The sequence below is a fragment of the Oryzias latipes genome, chromosome 2 (genome assembly GCF_053564925.1).
Source record: "Oryzias latipes strain Hd-rR chromosome 2, Olatipes_Hd-rR_3.1".
NCBI classification, from domain to species: domain Eukaryota; kingdom Metazoa; phylum Chordata; class Actinopteri; order Beloniformes; family Adrianichthyidae; genus Oryzias; species Oryzias latipes.
This window is the reverse complement of record NC_136238.1, coordinates 20,027,834-20,048,621: the sequence shown is the minus strand read 5'-3', so window position 1 is coordinate 20,048,621 and position 20,788 is coordinate 20,027,834. Positions and strand designations below refer to the sequence as shown.

The following is a 20,788-nucleotide window of genomic DNA, read 5'->3' as shown; positions in this document are numbered from 1 at the left end:
GCTGTGATCGTATAGTGGTTAGTACTCTGCGTTGTGGCCGCAGCAACCCCGGTTCGAATCCGGGTCACAGCAAGATGTTCAGAAATTCTGAATAATCCCTTTCTGTAAACTTACAAGATTTTGTCATGAACCCCTTCAAAGCTGTAAAACTTTACATCTTCTTGGAGCAAAAACACATCCAAGATGCCAGAACTTGGCTGTCTGGACTCCACATGCCCAACAGCTTCAGTCTCTTGGACAACACTTCCACAACTTCAAAATGCTTTGGAACTTCAATTAAACTGTGATTATTTGGGGTTCATTCATGTACACTAAACAACGAGAATTTCAATGTCTATTACGTCACGCCTGTCCAAGGGCGGAGTGAGTCATTACTTGTCTCTGATGGCCTACGCTGCTGCTGGAGTTGGACGGAAAGGCCATTGTGAGCCCTAACCCAACTGAAAAAAAGATAGTCTGAAGAGTATTTGTTTTGAAAGATGTAGGTAAATCATACAGATTTTCAATGGTTTTAATCCCTGCTATCCTGTTGACTGTTCAGGGGCTCTTCATGTGATCAGTGCATGTTCCTTGTGCTGACCGTCCAGGGTTGCGTATTTTTTTTGCTGCAAAGGTCTATGTAACTGAAGGTCAAAATTGTGCTATAATTAGAATATGGCTTAGGAGCTCCGTACAACAGCATCATCTGTACATCAACTTACAAGAAAATACTTCACAAAACACTTACCATACGCATAACAATCATAGCTTCTGCTTTCAACAAGCCTAAAGGGAACTCTCAAACACACCTGTACTCTCCTTATGAATGCAGCCACTCCTCTCTACGACCATCCATGGGCATGGATAACCCAAAAAGCCACAGTAACCGTACAGACCATCCATGGGCATGGATAACCCAAAAAGCCACAGCAACCGTACAGGTGCACATGGCTTTAGCTTTAAACATCTATGGCCTTTAGTCACCAAGTTCCCATCCAAGTGTCACAGCAACACATAATTCTGTGCATTTGAATTGATCTCAATGTCAGATTCTTCTACCGGTGAAAATCTGAATAAATAGTTAGCAGCATATGCTACTTATGCAGTGCTTTACTACCTTCCTAGGCTTGCTTTAAATTCACAGTCCCATTCCCCAATAGACACACACATTCACACATTGCTAAATATTGGCGCCAACCTTAAACGACCAGGACAAAAACAGGATTTAATGTCTTGCCCAAGGACCCTTGGACACATGGGAAGGCATGGTGGAAATGAGCCTGTTGTTTTTGTCTTCATTTTGGTGTCACTTTCAGACCCAGTAAAGACAGCGGCAATGATAGAGTCTTCTTCTTGAAGGTTGGTTTTCTTGTCTCACACCTTGGTGTACCAAGATCTCTATGGTGTTTTCTGTATGGTGATTAAAGCCAGTTTCTACCCTTATGCCGCTGTTAGGCTGATACTAAGTAAAGAGAGAATGGAACAATGTTTTTGACTAAAAGGGGCAAAAGTATTGTGAATGAAAGACCAGAGTGGTCACCTGCTGTGATTGTGATGTGAAAATGTGTCTCTCCTACATGTGTGTACGAAGACAACAAACTTAGCATTTCTACTGTTCTTGAGGTCCAACTGTGTTCTGAGAAAAAACACCTGGAGAGCAACAAAGACTAGATTTATGACCACTATCCCTTCTCAGCTGTGATCGTATAGTGGTTAGTACTCTGCGTTGTGGCCGCAGCAACCCCGGTTCGAATCCGGGTCACAGCAAGATGTTCAGAAATTCTGAATAATCCATTTCTGTAAACTTACAAGATTTTATCATGAACTCCTTCAAAGCTGTAAAACTTTACATCTTCTTAGAGCAAAAACACATCCAAGATGCCAGAACTTGGCTGTCTGGACTCCACATGCCCAACAGCTTCAGTCTGTTGGACAACACTTCCGCAACTTCAAAATGCTTTGGAACTTCAATTAAACTGTAATTATTTGGGGTTCATTCATGTACACTAAACAACGAGAATTTCAATGTCTATTACGTCACGCCTGTCCAAGGGCGGAGTGAGTCATTACTTGTCTCTGATGGCCTACGCTGCTGCTGGAGTTGGACGGAAAGGCCATTGTGAGCCCTAACCCAACTGAAAAAAAGATAGTCTTAAGAGTATTTGTTTTGAAAGATGTAGGTAAGTCATACAGATTTTCAATGGTTTTAATCCCTGCTATCCTGTTGACTGTTCAGGGGCTGTTCATGTGATCAGTGCATGTTCCTTGTGCTGACCGTCCAGGGTTGCGTATTTTTTTTGCTGCAAAGGCCTATGTAACTGAAGGTCAAAATTGTGCTATAATTAGAATATGGCTTAGGAGCTCCGTACAACAGCATCATCTGTACATCAACTTACAAGAGAATACTTCACAAAACACTTACCATACGCATAACAATCCTAGCTTCTGCTTTCAACAAGCCTAAAGGGAACTCTCAAACACACCTGTACTCTCCTTATGAATGCAGCCACTCCTCTCTATGACCATCCATGGGCATGGATAACCCAAAAAGCCACAGCAACCGTACAGGTGCACATGGCTTTAGCTTTAAACATCTATGGCCTTTAGTCACCAAGTTCCCATCCAAGTGTCACAGCAACACACAATTCTGTGCATTTGAATTGATCTCACTATCTGATTCTTCTACCGGTGAAAATCTGAATAAATAGTTAGCAGCATATGCTACTTATGCAGTGCTTTACTACCTTCCTAGAAGGCTTGCTTTAAATTCACTGTCCCATTCCCCAATAGACACACACATTCACACATTGCTAAATATCGGCGCCAACCTTAAACGACCAGGACAAAAACAGGATTTAATGTCTTGCCCAAGGACACATGGGAAGGCATGGTGGAAATGAGCCTGTTGTTTTTGTCTTCATTTTGGTGTCACTTTCAGACTCAGTAAAGACAGCGGCAATGATAGAGTCTTCTTCTTGAAGGTTGGTTTTCTTGTCTCACACCTTGGTGTACCAAGATCTCTATGGTGTTTTCTGTATGGTTATTAAAACCAGTTTCTACCCACATGCCGCTGTTAGGCTGATACTAAGTAAAGAGAGAATGGAACAATGTTTTTGACTAAAAGGGGCAAAAGTATTGTGAATGAAAGACCAGAGTGGTCACCTGCTGTGATTGTGATGTGAAAATGTGTCTCTCCTATATGTGTGTATGAAGACAACAAACTTAGCATTTCTACTGTTCTTGAGGTCCAACTGTGTTCTGACAAAAAAGCCCTGGAGAGCAACAAAGACTAGAACTATGACCACCATCCCTTCTCAGCTGTGATCGTATAGTGGTTAGTACTCTGCGTTGTGGCCGCAGCAACCCCGGTTCGAATCCGGGTCACAGCAAGATGTTCAGAAATTCTGAATAATCCCTTTCTGTAAACTTACAAGATTTTATTATGAACCCCTTCAAAGCTGTAAAACTTTACATCTTCTTGGAGCAAAAAGACATCCAAGATGCCAGAACTTGGCTGTCTGGACTCCACATGCCCAACAGCTTCAGTCTGTTGGACAACACTTCCACAACTTCAAAATGCTTTGGAACTTCAATTAAACTGTGATTATTTGGGGTTCATTCATGTACACTAAACAACGAGAATTTCAATGTCTATTACGTCACGCCTGTCCAAGGGCGGAGTGAGTCATTACTTGTCTCTGATGGCCTACGCTGCTGCTGGAGTTGGACGGAAAGGCCATTGTGAGCCCTAACCAAACTGAAAAAAAGATAGTCTTAAGAGTATTTGTTTTGAAAGATGTAGCTAAGTCATACAGATTTTCAACGGTTTTAATCCCTGCTATCCTGTTGACTGTTCAGGGGGTCTTCATGTGATCAGTGCATGTTCCTTGTGCTGACCGTCCAGGGTTGCGTATTTTTTTTGCTGCAAAGGCCTATGTAACTGAAGGTCAAAATTGTGCTATAATTAGAATATGGCTTAGGAGCTCCGTACAACAGCATCATCTGTACATCAACTTACAAGAGAATACTTCACAAAACACTTACCATACGCACAACAATCATAGCTTCTGCTTTCAACAAGCCTAAAGGGAACTCTCAAACACACCTGAACTCTCCTTATGAATGCAGCCACTCCTCTCTACGACCATCCATGGGCATGGATAACCCAAAAAGCCACAGTAACCGTACAGACCATCCATGGGCATGGATAACCCAAAAAGCCACAGCAACCGTACAGGTGCACATGGCTTTAGCTTTAAACATCTATGGCCTTTAGTCACCAAGTTCCCATCCAAGTGTCACAGCAACACACAATTCTGTGCATTTGAATTGATCTCACTGTCTGATTCTTCTACTGGTGAAAATCTGAATAAATAGTTAGCAGCATATGCTACTTATGCAGTGCTTTACTACCTTCCTAGGAGGCTTGCTTTAAATTCACAGTCCCATTCCCCAATAGACACACACATTCACACATTGCTAAATATTGGCACCAACCTTAAACGACCAGGACAAAAACTGGATTTAATGTCTTGCCCAAGGACCCTTGGACACATGGGAAGGCATGGTGGAAATGAGCCTGTTATTTTTGTCTTCATTTTGGTGTCACTTTCAGACTCAGTAAAGAGTTGGTTTTCTTGTCTCACACCTTGGTGTACCAAGATGTCTATGGTGTTTTCTGTATGGTGATTAAAGCCAGTTTCTACCCTTATGCCGCTGTTAGGCTGATACTAAGTAAAGAGAGAATGGAACAATGTTTTTGACTAAAAGGGGCAAAAGTATTGTGAATGAAAGACCAGAGTGGTCACCTGCTGTGATTGTGATGTGAAAATGTGTCTCTCCTACATGTGTGTACGAAGACAACAAACTTAGCATTTCTACTGTTCTTGAGGTCCAACTGTGTTCTGACAAAAAACACCTGGAGAGCAACAAAGACTAGAACTATGACCACTATCCCTTCTCAGCTGTGATCGTATAGTGGTTAGTACTCTGCGTTGTGGCCGTAGCAACCCCGGTTCGAATCCGGGTCACAGCAAGATGTTCAGAAATTCTGAATAATCCATTTATGTAAACTTAAAAGATTTTATCATGAACTCCTACAAAGCTGTAAAACTTTACATCTTCTTGGAGCAAAAACACATCCAAGATGCCAGAACTTGGCTGTCTGGACTCCACATGCCCAACAGCTTCAGTCTGTTGGACAACACTTCCGCAACTTCAAAATGCTTTGGAACTTCAGTTAAACTGTGATTATTTGGGGTTCATTCATGTACACTAAACAACGAGAATTTCAACGTCTATTACGTCACGCCTGTCCAAGGGCGGAGTGAGTCATTACTTGTCTCTGATGGCCTACGCTGCTGCTGGAGTTGGACGGAAAGGCCATTGTGAGCCCTAACCCAACTGAAAAAAAGATAGTCTTAAGAGTATTTGTTTTGAAAGATGTAGGTAAGTCATACAGATTTTCAATGGTTTTAATCCCTGCTATCCTGTCGACTGTTCAGGGGCTGTTCATGTGATCAGTGCATGTTCCTTGTGCTGACCGTCCAGGGTTGCGTATTTTTTTTGCTGCAAAGGCCTATGTAACTGAAGGTCAAAATTGTGCTATAATTAGAATATGGCTTAGGAGCTCCGTACAACAGCATCATCTGTACATCAACTTACAAGAGAATACTTCACAAAACACTTACCATACGCATAACAATCCTAGCTTCTGCTTTCAACAAGCCTAAAGGGAACTCTCAAACACACCTGTACTCTCCTTATGAATGCAGCCACTCCTCTCTACGACCATCCATGGGCATGGATAACCCAAAAAGCCACAGTAACCGTACAGGTGCACATGACTTTAGCTTTAAACATATATGGCCTTTAGTCACCAAGTTCCCATCCAAGTGTCACAGCAACACACAATTCTGTGCATTTGAATTGATCTCACTGTCTGATTCTTCTACCGGTGAAAATCTGAATAAATAGTTAGCAGCATATGCTACTTATGCAGTGCTTTACTACCTTCCTAGGAGGCTTGCTTTAAATTCACAGTCCCATTCCCCAATAGACACACACATTCACACATTGCTAAATATTGGCACCAACCTTAAACGACCAGGACAAAAACTGGATTTAATGTCTTGCCCAAGGACCCTTGGACACATGGGAAGGCATGGTGGAAATGAGCCTGTTATTTTTGTCTTCATTTTGGTGTCACTTTCAGACTCAGTAAAGAGTTGGTTTTCTTGTCTCACACCTTGGTGTACCAAGATCTCTATGGTGTTTTCTGTATGGTGATTAAAGCCAGTTTCTACCCTTATGCCGCTGTTAGGCTGATACTAAGTAAAGAGAGAATGGAACAATGTTTTTGACTAAAAGGGGCAAAAGTATTGTGAATGAAAGACCAGAGTGGTCACCTGCTGTGATTGTGATGTGAAAATGTGTCTCTCCTACATGTGTGTACGAAGACAACAAACTTAGCATTTCTACTGTTCTTGAGGTCCAACTGTGTTCTGACAAAAAACACCTGGAGAGCAACAAAGACTAGAACTATGACCACTATCCCTTCTCAGCTGTGATCGTATAGTGGTTAGTACTCTGCGTTGTGGCCGTAGCAACCCCGGTTCGAATCCGGGTCACAGCAAGATGTTCAGAAATTCTGAATAATCCATTTATGTAAACTTAAAAGATTTTATCATGAACTCCTACAAAGCTGTAAAACTTTACATCTTCTTGGAGCAAAAACACATCCAAGATGCCAGAACTTGGCTGTCTGGACTCCACATGCCCAACAGCTTCAGTCTGTTGGACAACACTTCCGCAACTTCAAAATGCTTTGGAACTTCAGTTAAACTGTGATTATTTGGGGTTCATTCATGTACACTAAACAACGAGAATTTCAACGTCTATTACGTCACGCCTGTCCAAGGGCGGAGTGAGTCATTACTTGTCTCTGATGGCCTACGCTGCTGCTGGAGTTGGACGGAAAGGCCATTGTGAGCCCTAACCCAACTGAAAAAAAGATAGTCTTAAGAGTATTTGTTTTGAAAGATGTAGGTAAGTCATACAGATTTTCAATGGTTTTAATCCCTGCTATCCTGTTGACTGTTCAGGGGCTGTTCATGTGATCAGTGCATGTTCCTTGTGCTGACCGTCCAGGGTTGCGTATTTTTTTTGCTGCAAAGGCCTATGTAACTGAAGGTCAAAATTGTGCTATAATTAGAATATGGCTTAGGAGCTCCGTACAACAGCATCATCTGTACATCAACTTACAAGAGAATACTTCACAAAACACTTACCATACGCATAACAATCCTAGCTTCTGCTTTCAACAAGCCTAAAGGGAACTCTCAAACACACCTGTACTCTCCTTATGAATGCAGCCACTCCTCTCTACGACCATCCATGGGCATGGATAACCCAAAAAGCCACAGTAACCGTACAGGTGCACATGACTTTAGCTTTAAACATATATGGCCTTTAGTCACCAAGTTCCCATCCAAGTGTCACAGCAACACACAATTCTGTGCATTTGAATTGATCTCACTGTCAGATTCTTCTACCGGTGAAAATCTGAATAAATAGTTAGCAGCAGATGCTACTTATGCAGTGCTTTACTACCTTCCTAGGAGGCTTGCTTTAAATTCCCAGTCCCATTCCCCAATAGACACACACATTCACACATTGCTAAATATTGGCGCCAACCTTAAACGACCAGGACAAAAACTGGATTTAATGTCTTGCCCAAGGACCCTTGGACACATGGGAAGGCATGGTGGAAATGAGCCTGTTATTTTTGTCTTCATTTTGGTGTCACTTTCAGACTCAGTAAAGAGTTGGTTTTCTTGTCTCACACCTTGGTGTACCAAGATCTCTATGGTGTTTTCTGTATGGTGATTAAAGCCAGTTTCTACCCTTATGCCGCTGTTAGGCTGATACTAAGTAAAGAGAGAATGGAACAATGTTTTTGACTAAAAGGGGCAAAAGTATTGTGAATGAAAGACCAGAGTGGTCACCTGCTGTGATTGTGATGTGAAAATGTGTCTCTCCTACATGTGTGTACGAAGACAACAAACTTAGCATTTCTACTGTTCTTGAGGTCCAACTGTGTTCTGACAAAAAACACCTGGAGAGCAACAAAGACTAGAACTATGACCACTATCCCTTCTCAGCTGTGATCGTATAGTGGTTAGTACTCTGCGTTGTGGCCGTAGCAACCCCGGTTCGAATCCGGGTCACAGCAAGATGTTCAGAAATTCTGAATAATCCATTTATGTAAACTTAAAAGATTTTATCATGAACTCCTACAAAGCTGTAAAACTTTACATCTTCTTGGAGCAAAAACACATCCAAGATGCCAGAACTTGGCTGTCTGGACTCCACATGCCCAACAGCTTCAGTCTGTTGGACAACACTTCCGCAACTTCAAAATGCTTTGGAACTTCAGTTAAACTGTGATTATTTGGGGTTCATTCATGTACACTAAACAACGAGATTTTCAATGTCTATTACGTCACGCCTGTCCAAGGGCGGAGTGAGTTATTACTTGTCCCTGACGGCCTACGATGCTGCTGGAGTTGGACGGAAAGGCCATTGTGAGCCCTAACCCAACTGAAAAAAAGATAGTCTTAAGAGTATTTGTTTTGAAAGATGTAGGTAAGTCATACAGATTTTCAATGATTTTAATCCCTGCTATCCTGTTGACTGTTCAGGGGCTGTTCATGTGATCAGTGCATGTTCCTTGTGCTGACCGTCCAGGGTTGCGTATTTTTTTTGCTGCAAAGGCCTATGTAACTGAAGGTCAAAATTGTGCTATAATTAGAATATGGCTTAGGAGCTCCGTACAACAGCATCATCTGTACATCAACTTACAAGAGAATACTTCACAAAACACTTACCATACGCATAACAATCCTAGCTTCTGCTTTCAACAAGCCTAAAGGGAACTCTCAAACACACCTGTACTCTCCTTATGAATGCAGCCACTCCTCTCTACGACCATCCATGGGCATGGATAACCCAAAAAGCCACAGTAACCGTACAGGTGCACATGACTTTAGCTTTAAACATATATGGCCTTTAGTCACCAAGTTCCCATCCAAGTGTCACAGCAACACACAATTCTGTGCATTTGAATTGATCTCACTGTCAGATTCTTCTACCGGTGAAAATCTGAATAAATAGTTAGCAGCATATGCTACTTATGCAGTGCTTTACTACCTTCCTAGGAGGCTTGCTTTAAATTCCCAGTCCCATTCCCCAATAGACACACACATTCACACATTGCTAAATATTGGCGCCAACCTTAAACGACCAGGACAAAAACTGGATTTAATGTCTTGCCCAAGGACCCTTGGACACATGGGAAGGCATGGTGGAAATGAGCCTGTTATTTTTGTCTTCATTTTGGTGTCACTTTCAGACTCAGTAAAGACAGCTGTTGTGATAGAGTCTTCTTCTTGAAGGTTGGTTTTCTTGTCTCACACCTTGGTGTACCAAGATCTCTATGGTGTTTTCTGTATGGTTATTGAAGCCAGTTTCTACCCTTATGCCGCTGTTAGGCTGATATTAAGTAAAGAGAGAATGGAACAATGTTTTTGACTAAAAGGGGCAAAAGTATTGTGAATGAAAGACCAGAGTGGTCACCTGCTGTGATTGTGATGTGAAAATGTGTCTCTCCTACATGTGTGTACGAAGACAACAAACTTAGCATTTCTACTGTTCTTGAGGTCCAACTGTGTTCTGACAAAAAACACCTGGAGAGCAACAAAGACTAGAACTATGACCACTATCCCTTCTCAGCTGTGATCGTATAGTGGTTAGTACTCTGCGTTGTGGCCGCAGCAACCCCGGTTCGAATCCGGGTCACAGCAAGATGTTCAGAAATTCTGAATAATCCATTTCTGTAAACTTACAAGATTTTATCATGAACTCCTTCAAAGCTGTAAAACTTTACATCTTCTTAGAGCAAAAACACATCCAAGATGCCAGAACTTGGCTGTCTGGACTCCACATGCCCAACAGCTTCAGTCTGTTGGACAACACTTCCGCAACTTCAAAATGCTTTGGAACTTCAATTAAACTGTGATTATTTGGGGTTCATTCATGTACACTAAACAACGAGAATTTCAATGTCTATTACGTCACGCCTGTCCAAGGGCGGAGTGAGTCATTACTTGTCTCTGATGGCCTACGCTGCTGCTGGAGTTGGACGGAAAGGCCATTGTGAGCCCTAACCCAACTGAAAAAAAGATAGTCTTAAGAGTATTTGTTTTGAAAGATGTAGCTAAGTCATACAGATTTTCAATGGTTTTAATCCCTGCTATCCTGTTGACTGTTCAGGGGCTGTTCATGTGATCAGTGCATGTTCCTTGTGCTGACCGTCCAGGGTTGCGTATTTTTTTTGCTGCAAAGGCCTATGTAACTGAAGGTCAAAATTGTGCTATAATTAGAATATGGCTTAGGAGCTCCGTACAACAGCATCATCTGTACATCAACTTACAAGAGAATACTTCACAAAACACTTACCATACGCATAACAATCCTAGCTTCTGCTTTCAACAAGCCTAAAGGGAACTCTCAAACACACCTGTACTCTCCTTATGAATGCAGCCACTCCTCTCTATGACCATCCATGGGCATGGATAACCCAAAAAGCCACAGCAACCGTACAGGTGCACATGGCTTTAGCTTTAAACATCTATGGCCTTTAGTCACCAAGTTCCCATCCAAGTGTCGCAGCAACACATAATTCTGTGCATTTGAATTGATCTCACTGTCAGATTCTTCTACCGGTGAAAATCTGAATAAATAGTTAGCAGCATATGCTACTTATGCAGTGCTTTACTACCTTCCTAGGCTTGCTTTAAATTCACAGTCCCATTCCCCAATAGACACACACATTCACACATTGCTAAATATTGGCGCCAACCTTAAACGACCAGGACAAAAACTGGATTTAATGTCTTGCCCAAGGACCCTTGGACACATGGGAAGGCATGGTGGAAATGAGCCTGTTGTTTTTGTCTTCATTTTGGTGTCACTTTCAGACCCAGTAAAGACAGCGGCAATGATAGAGTCTTCTTCTTGAAGGTTGGTTTTCTTGTCTCACATCTTGGTGTACCAAGATCTCTATGGTGTTTTCTGTATGGTGATTAAAGCCAGTTTCTACCCTTATGCCGCTGTTAGGCTGATACTAAGTAAAGAGAGAATGGAACAATGTTTTTGACTAAAAGGGGCAAAAGTATTGTGAATGAAAGACCAGAGTGGTCACCTGCTGTGATTGTGATGTGAAAATATGTCTCTCCTACATGTGTGCACGAAGACAACAAACTTAGCATTTCTACTGTTCTTGAGGTCCAACTGTGTTCTGACAAAAAACACCTGGAGAGCAACAAAGACTAGAACTATGACCACTATCCCTTCTCAGCTGTGATCGTATAGTGGTTAGTACTCTGCGTTGTGGCCGCAGCAACCCCGGTTCGAATCCGGGTCACAGCAAGATGTTCAGAAATTCTGAATAATCCATTTCTGTAAACTTACAAGATTTTATCATGAACTCCTTCAAAGCTGTAAAACTTTACATCTTCTTGGAGCAAAAACACATCCAAGATGCCAGAACTTGGCTGTCTGGACTCCACATGCCCAACAGCTTCAGTCTGTTGGACAACACTTCCGCAACTTCAAAATGCTTTGGAACTTCAATTAAACTGTGATTATTTGGGGTTCATTCATGTACACTAAACAACGAGAATTTCAATGTCTATTACGTCACGCCTGTCCAAGGGCGGAGTGAGTTATTACTTGTCCCTGACTGCCTATGATGCTGCTGGAGTTGGACGGAAAGGCCATTGTTTCCCCTGTATTGGAATCAGCGTCAGTTCACTGCACTATACCATGGCTCCTATTAAAAACGTTCTGTGGCTCAGGATCATTTCAACTCGGTTTTTCCTAATAAAACACTACATCATGAATGCTGTGTATCAAAGAAAAAAAAACACTGCGATGAATATATGATGGCACACCGTTTTCTTGTGGTTAGAGATAGCTTAGTGGAATAGTCAATGGCATACACTTCCAGAGACTCCAGGATTAAATCTGGCAATATCCATATTGTTTTTGCGTGTATTTTGTTCTTCATGTGACATGTATTTTGCTGTGTCAAAACTTATCTTCTCATCACATGTACATTTTTCTTTTTTACGTTTTTTCATCATTATTTCCACATTGAAGTGTTACAAGGAGCTTTGTTGAAACATATTTCAATATACATCCAGTTAGCCACCAGATGCTGCTGTTCTGTGTGGTTTCGAAGCCCTGAATAGGTGGTTCATTTATCCGGCACAATTACATAAAACCCAATGAGGCTTCATGGGGCTTCTATTCCCATCCCTACCAGAACCTTTTTCTTTGCATCACGGACCTGGAAGAATGGTTAAGGTTAGATGTAAGTTTGCTGTGAGCCCTAACCCAACTGCTGTGTTTGTGATGTGAAAATGTGTCTCTCCTATATGTGTGTATAAAGACAACAAACTTAGCATTTCTGCTGTTCTTGAGCTCCAACTGTGTTCTGACAAAAAAAGCCCTAGAGAGCAACAAAGACAAGAACTGTGACCACCATCACTTCTCAGCTGTGATCGTATAGTGGTAAGTACTCTGCGTTGTGGCTGCAGCAACCCCGGTTCGAATCCGGGTCACAGCAGGATGTTCAGAAAATCTGAATGATCCCGTTCTGTAAACTTACAAGATTTTATCATGAACTCCTTCAAAGCTGTAAAACTTTACATCTTCTTGGAGCAAAAACACATCCAAGATGCCAGAACTTGGCTGTCTGGACTCCACATGCCCAACAGCTTCAGTCTGTTGGACAACACTTCCACAACTTCAAAATGCTTTGGAACTTCAATTAAACTGTGATTATTTGGGGTTTATTCATGTACACTAAACACCGAGAATTTCAATGTCTATTACGTCACGCCTGTCCAAGGGCGGAGTGAGTTATTACTTGTCCCTGACGGCCTACACAGGCTGCTGGAGCTGGACGGAAAGGCCATTGTGAGCCCTAACCCAACTGAAAAAAATATAGTCTTTGGAATATTTGTTTTGAAATATGCTTTGGTTTGTTTGTGAACAAATCCCACATAGACCAAAAGTTGGGCCTTATCTGCGACATCTGTGGACTCATCAATTTCTAATAAGATGCTTTCTACTCTCTGCAAAGCATCCTCAAGCTGTGACAACACATCAACTCCTAATATTTTTGATCTTCTGATAGTGGAGGTGGCTGACTTTGGGATTGGCTTAATTTTGTTAGTGAGTTCATATTTTTGTGTCTGCCTTCCAGGAAAATCTCTGCAGCGGCACTCAAGCACTCTTTTCTAAACGTCACATCACTGAAAGATTTTCTACATTGCCCTAAAATCCATCTAATCCGCAGTGCACACTCATGCACCCGTTGCTGCGCAGAAAAAGAGTGAAGAGTCAGGTTGATCTCTCGTATTGGACTCTTAGTTGGTTTTATTTTCTGCTCTCTCACCTCAGACTTTTGACATTTTATTTATTGGTCATCTGCCTTTGAGAAAAATCCAAAAAAAGAGAAACAAACATAAAATATATTTTTTTATTGTACAACTCTGAGGCTCCAGCTTGTCAAGATCTCCAAGATCCTTCTCACTTGATGTTCCCAATTCCCTGTAGGATAAAATCAAATATAAACAATTTCAGCAATCCAATCTGTTGAATTACCTTTAAAAAAAGTTTTATAATTGATAAAAACTGGCAAGGAAAAATATATTTGGATAACCTCACATAGTTGAAAGAACAAGTTATAACAACGTTATATTCTGTAATTGTGCAGAAATTTCTGTTTTCTCATCCAAAACAAATTTACTCCACACTTGGGTTCATGTTAAAAGTTATTTCTTTGGTTATGAATTCAGGGAGGATTTAGAAAACAACAACCAAATCTGCAGGTGATACACTGAGGAAGATTATCACGGAGAATAGATGTAACTATCATCCGGATGATTGAATGATGGATGAAACTGGCCACTTCTGGAAGAAGATAGCACTGGAAGTGGCGAATTGCCCGTCGCTCAAATCGCGATGTGGGACCTCTCATGCTCCTTGTTTTAAGGCACAGAATAGAACTCCTAATGTGTGTTATAAAGTACGATACGGTTCAATCTATTGCTTTGAGAGAAAAACCTTTATGTTGAGAAATCTTCCAATGCTCTTCAATGAATGTTTCAGAAAGCCTCAGAAATGTTCAGGAGGATTTTTGATGAGAAAGGATCAATGACGGACATTCTTCAACTGTGGCAGAGGTTTAGGTGGGTTGTGGTTCTCCGTCTTTGAAGATCCTGCATAGAAGACGGGGGGAAATTCTGAAAACAGTACTGTGATTCAGTGATGACATCATTCAGTGATGACATCATTCAATGACTACATCATCAAAGGATGACATTATATGATGTCATCCTTTGATAATATTACATCATATCATCAAATGATGACATGCAATGATGTCATTTTACATCATGGCATGATGGGATTTAAATGCATAAATACTCCCCAGAGATTAGTATTCCTTCAACTCAAGAAGACACAAAGAAAACAAATCAGCTATCAAGAATGAGAAAAATGAGGCAACAGGAAGAAAAAGTTAAAAAACTCTGGTCCGATATTGTTGAAAATGAGAGTGACATCGTCCTGGACGACGACTTTTATAACACGATTGTCTTCCCCGAGGAAAGTTCCAGAGAGGAGACCAGTCAGGACTCTCTCATCCCCCAACACAATTCATCTCAAATCTCTGATGGTGACAGGCAATGTAGTCAGAGTGACTTTGAAGCTAATCTGGAGGTCAACAATATGATGTCCCCTGACAATAGCTACACCCATGAGCACAGTCTGGACTCTCAAGACAATTCATCTCAAATCTCTGATGGCGACAGGAAATGTAGTCAGAGTGACTTTGAAGGTGATCTGGAGATTTACTACTCAATGTCCCCTGACAACAGCTACACTGATGAGCAGACCGATGAGCACAGTCTGGACTCTCCCACCCCCAGAGAATATCCATTTGGACCCTCTGATTCAGATAGTGAGGATGACAATTCAAGTGATTCTGATTCAGAAGACTCACTATCAGAGGAGTCTCAAGAAGAAACTGACGTCAACGATCTTAATGGATTGATCTCACAGCGCAATAAGCTAAAAAGCTGTTTAGCTAAGAGGGAAAGGAACATCGCAAAAAAACTGGACCTCCTCAAGAAATATGAGCAGGAGGCACTTAAGGCTGATGAAGACTGGTTGTTTTCTGAAAAAAGTATTGAGCAGGAGCGGCACATTAGACAAGAGAGGCGAAAGGAAATCAGAGAACTTGAGGAGAAGATCCAAAATGTGACAGAATTCCTCACGGTGGAAAAGAAACCAAGCTACTCAAAGGGTTACAAGACAGTTTTAGAAGAGACAGAAATGGTCACAAAACAACTGCTTGAAATCAACAATCTAAATTCACACATGGAAGATCAAATTGGAAAACAAAAGGAGAAAAGAGAAAATCTTGAAATTCAGGTGGTAGAGATGGTCTTTCTGTCCAACTTAGCGACCAATAGAATCAGCAACCAAGCAGAGACAATTGTGTGTGCACCTCAACAGAAGACCTCAATCCAGACGGAATTTGATAGACCTAAAAGTGCCTCTGGATTGAACCAAATAACAGCCTCAGCTTGTTTGGAATCACAAAAAAGTATTTTTACTATTGGAGCTGCACCTAAGAAAACGACCAATAGGAGAGGAAAAAATAAGACCATTAGCCCTAAAGCAAAGCCGGACGCGTCTTCTCAACTGCTAGACACACTGAAAGTGAATCCACCACATCAGTTCAGTTGGGTTCAGTCAGAAGAAGCAGCCGTTAAAGTCAGCAGCCAGGCTAAATCAAGTGGGTGTGCACCTCAGGAAAAGTCTTTTGAACAACAAAGTTCTTTTGCAAAGAAAGTCTCGACATCGGACAAAGTAAAAGCCTCCTTGTTGTTAGAACCTCAGAAGACTATCTTTACCATTGGAGCTGCACCTCAGAAAACCACGAAGAGAAGAAAAACTAAGAGCATTTGCCCTAAAGCAAAGCCGGACGCCTCTTCTCAACTGCTAGACACACTAAAAGTGAATCCACCACATCAGTTCAGTTGGGTTCAGTCAGAAGAAGCAGCCGTTAAAGTCAGCTCCAATGCAAGCAGCAATGCATAGGTGTAAATATTAGATAACATTAGCTAGTAGGAATATAAGTAATTTAGTAATAAAAAGGTGTGACAGGTTTTCTACATGTATTTATATTATTTTATTTAATATTACAAATTGTTAGTGTTTTTACTAAGATAAATATAAGTTGTCATATATTCATTTTAAGATTTATTTTTTATTTGGAAGTAGAGAAACATGTCTGAAGTTGATAAATATTTATAAGTCTTTGTTTTTATATATTATTCATATATTCATTTAGTTCGTTTATCTATGTTTGACCTGAAGTTTCTCTTGATCTTTGTTTTAAAAAGTATAAATATAACACTAACAAAATTAATTTATATACAAATATGCAAATATGTTAGGATATATTGTCGTAGACAACATAGATAGAAAGATAGACTTATGAATGTGCACTAATTGTGCATTAGTGGGTTCTCTCCGGGTGCTCCGGCTTTCCCTAGATTCTAAAAAAGACTTTTAAAAGTGAATTAGAGGCTAAGAGTGCCATCTGCCCTCGCTGTCTGCATCTACGCCTTCTCTCTCTGTTCTGTTCTCTCTGTTCAATTAGTAAGTAATTGATAACGAATAAATAAAAAAATACAAAATAAAATATAATAAAAAACAAATGAGTAAATAAATATATAAATAAATACATTCACACATGCACACATACACACATACACACATACACACATACACACATACATACATACATACATACATACATACATACATACATACATACATACATACATACATACATACATACATACATATATAAATAAATCAGTCACCAAGATATTTAGATTATGAACCAAATTAAAGCCGGGCAGTCTTGTGGGTTTTCTCCCAGCATTTCAGTTTCCCCACAGTAATTGTTAGTGATTGGCTAGCGACTGATAAATATCCCCTCCCTGAATCGCCACCTTATCGTGGTGGAGTGGTTTGCGAGCCCGAATGATCCAAGGAGCCGGTACCTGGGTGGTGTTCCACCTCAAACTGGTCCTGGGAGACGGGCCAAACTAAGGGCGATTCAAACAAGAACCTTTTCATTACTAGATCCACCTACTCCCCCCAATAAGAGTTACCAGTGCCCCCACCCTGGAGCCAGACTAGTCAGTAGTTAGCTTTTAATTGCTCTGAAGCAGTGGCCAGTGGGGCAGTGGACAGTGGGGCAGTGGATAGCAAGCATGTTGTCCTGAAGGCCCCCCAAAGCAAAGGAATTTTCCTGCACTTTTCTTGTTGGTGATAGATTTTGGGGCAGGACGAGCCACGGTGGGACACTGGCTTTATCCCCCTTTGGTTAGACACTTCACAGTGGGTCATTCAATCATCTATCTCCAATGAGTCCCCAATCCCCCCAAAACACAAACAAAAAAATCCTTCCCCGTGTCTTCGTGGCAGATGAGACATTCCCACTGCAGAGAAACCCGATGCAGTCATTCCCTGGGCGCCTCCTTTTTCAATAGAGGTCCATATTTAACTACGTCCTCTCACCAGCCCGGCTGCTAGTGAAGAAATCCTTCTGGATGCTCTCTCCACAGTGGGGTCTGTATTGACGCCTGACTGAAGATCCACAGCAGAGTGGGAAGTTATCGTGTTCTGCACAGCTTCATTTATCACAGGATAAATGAAAACGAGCCGCTGCACGAGATAAAAATAGGTTGGTGCCAACAGAGAGGCTACTTCATGATCCACTTTCCTGCAGAGGGAGCAGACCCATGGCACCTCCAGAATGGGGTTTTCTGTCCTCCAAGGACGGACAAACAACGGCTCTTTTGAGAGCCACCCACAAAAACTTTAAGAGTTTAATTCTCTCTTTTTCACAGTTCATATTCCAAACTTTTAAAGTACTACATTAGTTGACAAGGTAAGAGAGTAAAATAGGTTAAATAGTACATATGGACTGGAGCAGACCTGCCCCCTTCATAAAATCACAATACCATAGGTAAAAAATGCTGCTCAGTAACATGAAAGCAGTCACCATTGATGTATATTACTGGGTTGACGGTCACGTGACATACAACACGACACACATGTGCCATTACTATGCATTGAGTCTTTCCCGTCCTGCTGACTGAAGTAATGACAAGGTCCAAACAGGCATGAAAAGAATCACAAAAGGTGACACGATGTTTTACAAACAACTGCAAAAATTATGACAGCAAAATTTTACGATCAAGAGGAATTGTCTTGCGCAGGTTGGTAATAACATTTTCATAGAAAGAAATCAGGCTGGGAAGTGTGAAGTGGATGCTAGCATAACAGTTTGGGTCATCGATGTGGATTTTTATTAAGAAAGTGACTATTCGCAGATAATTTGTAAATACGAGAGGCCAGTGCTGAACCTTTTACTTGGCCACACGGACCTGGAGGAATGGTTAAGGTTAGAATTAAGTTCAGGTGTGATGGCGGCTTACGCTGCCACCCCATCAGGGCAGTAACCTCCCGCACCACACCCTAGTTGTTCACTTCACATTTTTCACATACTTTTAGATGACTTCTTTTTTTTCAAACATAACACAAACAAATGTTTGAACATAAATTTATTAACACATTTCAGTTTGCTTTATTATAATTTGCCTCATTAATTGAATGTTATGCTTTGAGGTACCAGGGCTGAGGGAACCATTGTTGTTGCTGCTGCCTCCATTTGCTGCTGGAACCATCAAGTCAGGCCTGACACAAGGAAGCATGCCAGTCAGCAGAGGCTTTGTATTTAGCAGGCAGATTCTTGGACTCAACCATCGCCAGGTAGACAAAAAATATTTTTATTTGGCTGTCCTTACCTTATACTCCTTGGTCCACCGCATAATGGTGTCAGAAGTGGGATCAGCAGTTTAAGGACAGGTTTTGTTTTCTTTCCTCCAGCAATCCCCTGATTTTTTTTTTTTTTGTGCCATGCAACGAGGAGGAAGAACCACAAGAACCCGCATTGAAAATACGGACCACAGCACAGCCAACATGGACAATGGAGAGGAGGAAAAGGCTGAGGCTTTGGGAGCTGGTGCAGGTACTGAGGGTGAAGAGCCAACATTGCAACGTCTCACTAGTATTCTCCAGGTCTTCATGGGACAACAGGAAGAAATGAGACTCCAGGAGGAAGCAAAGCAGCAGGAACACAGGCTAAAAGGCCTGCAGCACCAGTCCCAGCTTTTGCAGATGGAGGTGCAGGCCCGGACGTCACCTGTTCCTGATTACACCTCATCAGCCCCTGATCCAACGGAGGAGTCTGGTTCAGATGATCGGCTGCCACAGGCCGTACATCAGCCAGCAGGGGCACAGCAAGTAACTACTCAGCCTCACTTCTCTATGGATCCCAGGTTGGAAAAATTAGCAGAAAATTATGACATTGAACATTTTCTAATAACTGTTGAGTGTAGGGATGGGAATAGAAGCCCCATGAAGCTTCCATTGGGGTTCATGTAATTGTGCCGGAAAAATGAACCACCCATTCAGGGCTTTGAAACCACATAGAACAGCGGCATCTGGTGGCGGACTGGACGTATATTGACATATGTTTCAACTTAGCTCCTTGTAACACTTCAATGTGGAAATAATGATGAAAAATAGTAAAACAAAACAATGTTGTTAATGATGATTAGAAAAAAACAATGTAAAACAGCACCACGTGTCGTTTTTTGTGAGAGGTGCTTGACACAGCAAAATACACATCACATGAAGGAAAGAAACGCAAAGCAAAAAACAAAATTGTAAAACACTGGTCTTGAACTCAGGATGCAAATCCCACTGACTGTTCCACTGAGCTACCTTTATTGATAACAATTTAGCTTGCCATTATAAATTCAAGTATTTTTTATACACCATGTTCATAGCGTATTGTTTTATTCGGAGAAATCAAGTTAAAATTATCCTGAGCCACAGTGCGTTTTTTACAAGGAGCCATGGTAAAGTGCAATGAACTGACGCTGATTCCAATCTTGGGGAAACAATGAAACTGGTCGGGAAACATTAGGGATTCATTTTGTATTTCTGAAGAATAGCGCGCCCTACTTGTACAAAACACAAGTGACATCTGAAGCGTGGTTCAACCAAACGAAGCATTTGGCGCGTCATACGTCATCCAACACGCGATCTGCGCTAGTTGACACACGCCACGAAACATTGTGCCGTAACACTTTGCTTCATGAAGGTGAAACGTGCGCTGAAGCACCGTGTCAAACGGGCCTTCCCTACTTGAGCGCATAGCAACAGCATGCAAGTGGATGGAGTCAGACTGGGTTTTCCACCTCATCCCACTGCTCACAGGTAAGGCTAGAAGTGCTTATGTTGATGATTCTTTAAACTATGAAAAAGTAAAAACTGTAGTCTTGCATAAATATGACATCAGCCATGAGTCTTACCGACAGAGATTTTGTTCCCTGCAAGTGGACCTCGCCGAAAGTCCCAAGTACCTTTATGCCTGTCTCAAGAAACTCTATGATTAGTGGATTCAACCCAAAGATAAAACCGTAAAAGAAATTAGCAAAATAATCATCACGGAACAATCCTTAACAATGTCTCCTGAGTTTCAGGTCTGGATAAAAGAGCATGGGCCTAAAACAGCAGCTGA

General features: G+C 41.5%; 5 non-coding genes across 5 annotated transcripts; all 5 read left to right on the top strand.

Annotated features, from left to right (window-relative positions):
• On the top strand, nt 1-72 carry trnah-gug (transfer RNA histidin (anticodon GUG)). The gene has a single exon. It is a non-coding gene; the product is annotated as a tRNA-His (tRNA).
• A 1,602-nt stretch (nt 73-1,674) lies between these two features.
• Nucleotides 1,675-1,746, top strand: trnah-gug (transfer RNA histidin (anticodon GUG)). Its single transcript has one exon. It is a non-coding gene; the product is annotated as a tRNA-His (tRNA).
• A 1,550-nt stretch (nt 1,747-3,296) lies between these two features.
• On the top strand, nt 3,297-3,368 carry trnah-gug (transfer RNA histidin (anticodon GUG)). Its single transcript has one exon. It is a non-coding gene; the product is annotated as a tRNA-His (tRNA).
• A 6,402-nt stretch (nt 3,369-9,770) lies between these two features.
• Nucleotides 9,771-9,842, top strand: trnah-gug (transfer RNA histidin (anticodon GUG)). The gene has a single exon. It is a non-coding gene; the product is annotated as a tRNA-His (tRNA).
• Nucleotides 9,843-11,397: 1,555 nt separating this feature from the next.
• trnah-gug (transfer RNA histidin (anticodon GUG)) lies at nt 11,398-11,469 on the top strand. Its single transcript has one exon. It is a non-coding gene; the product is annotated as a tRNA-His (tRNA).
• Nucleotides 11,470-20,788: the final 9,319 nt, after the last annotated feature.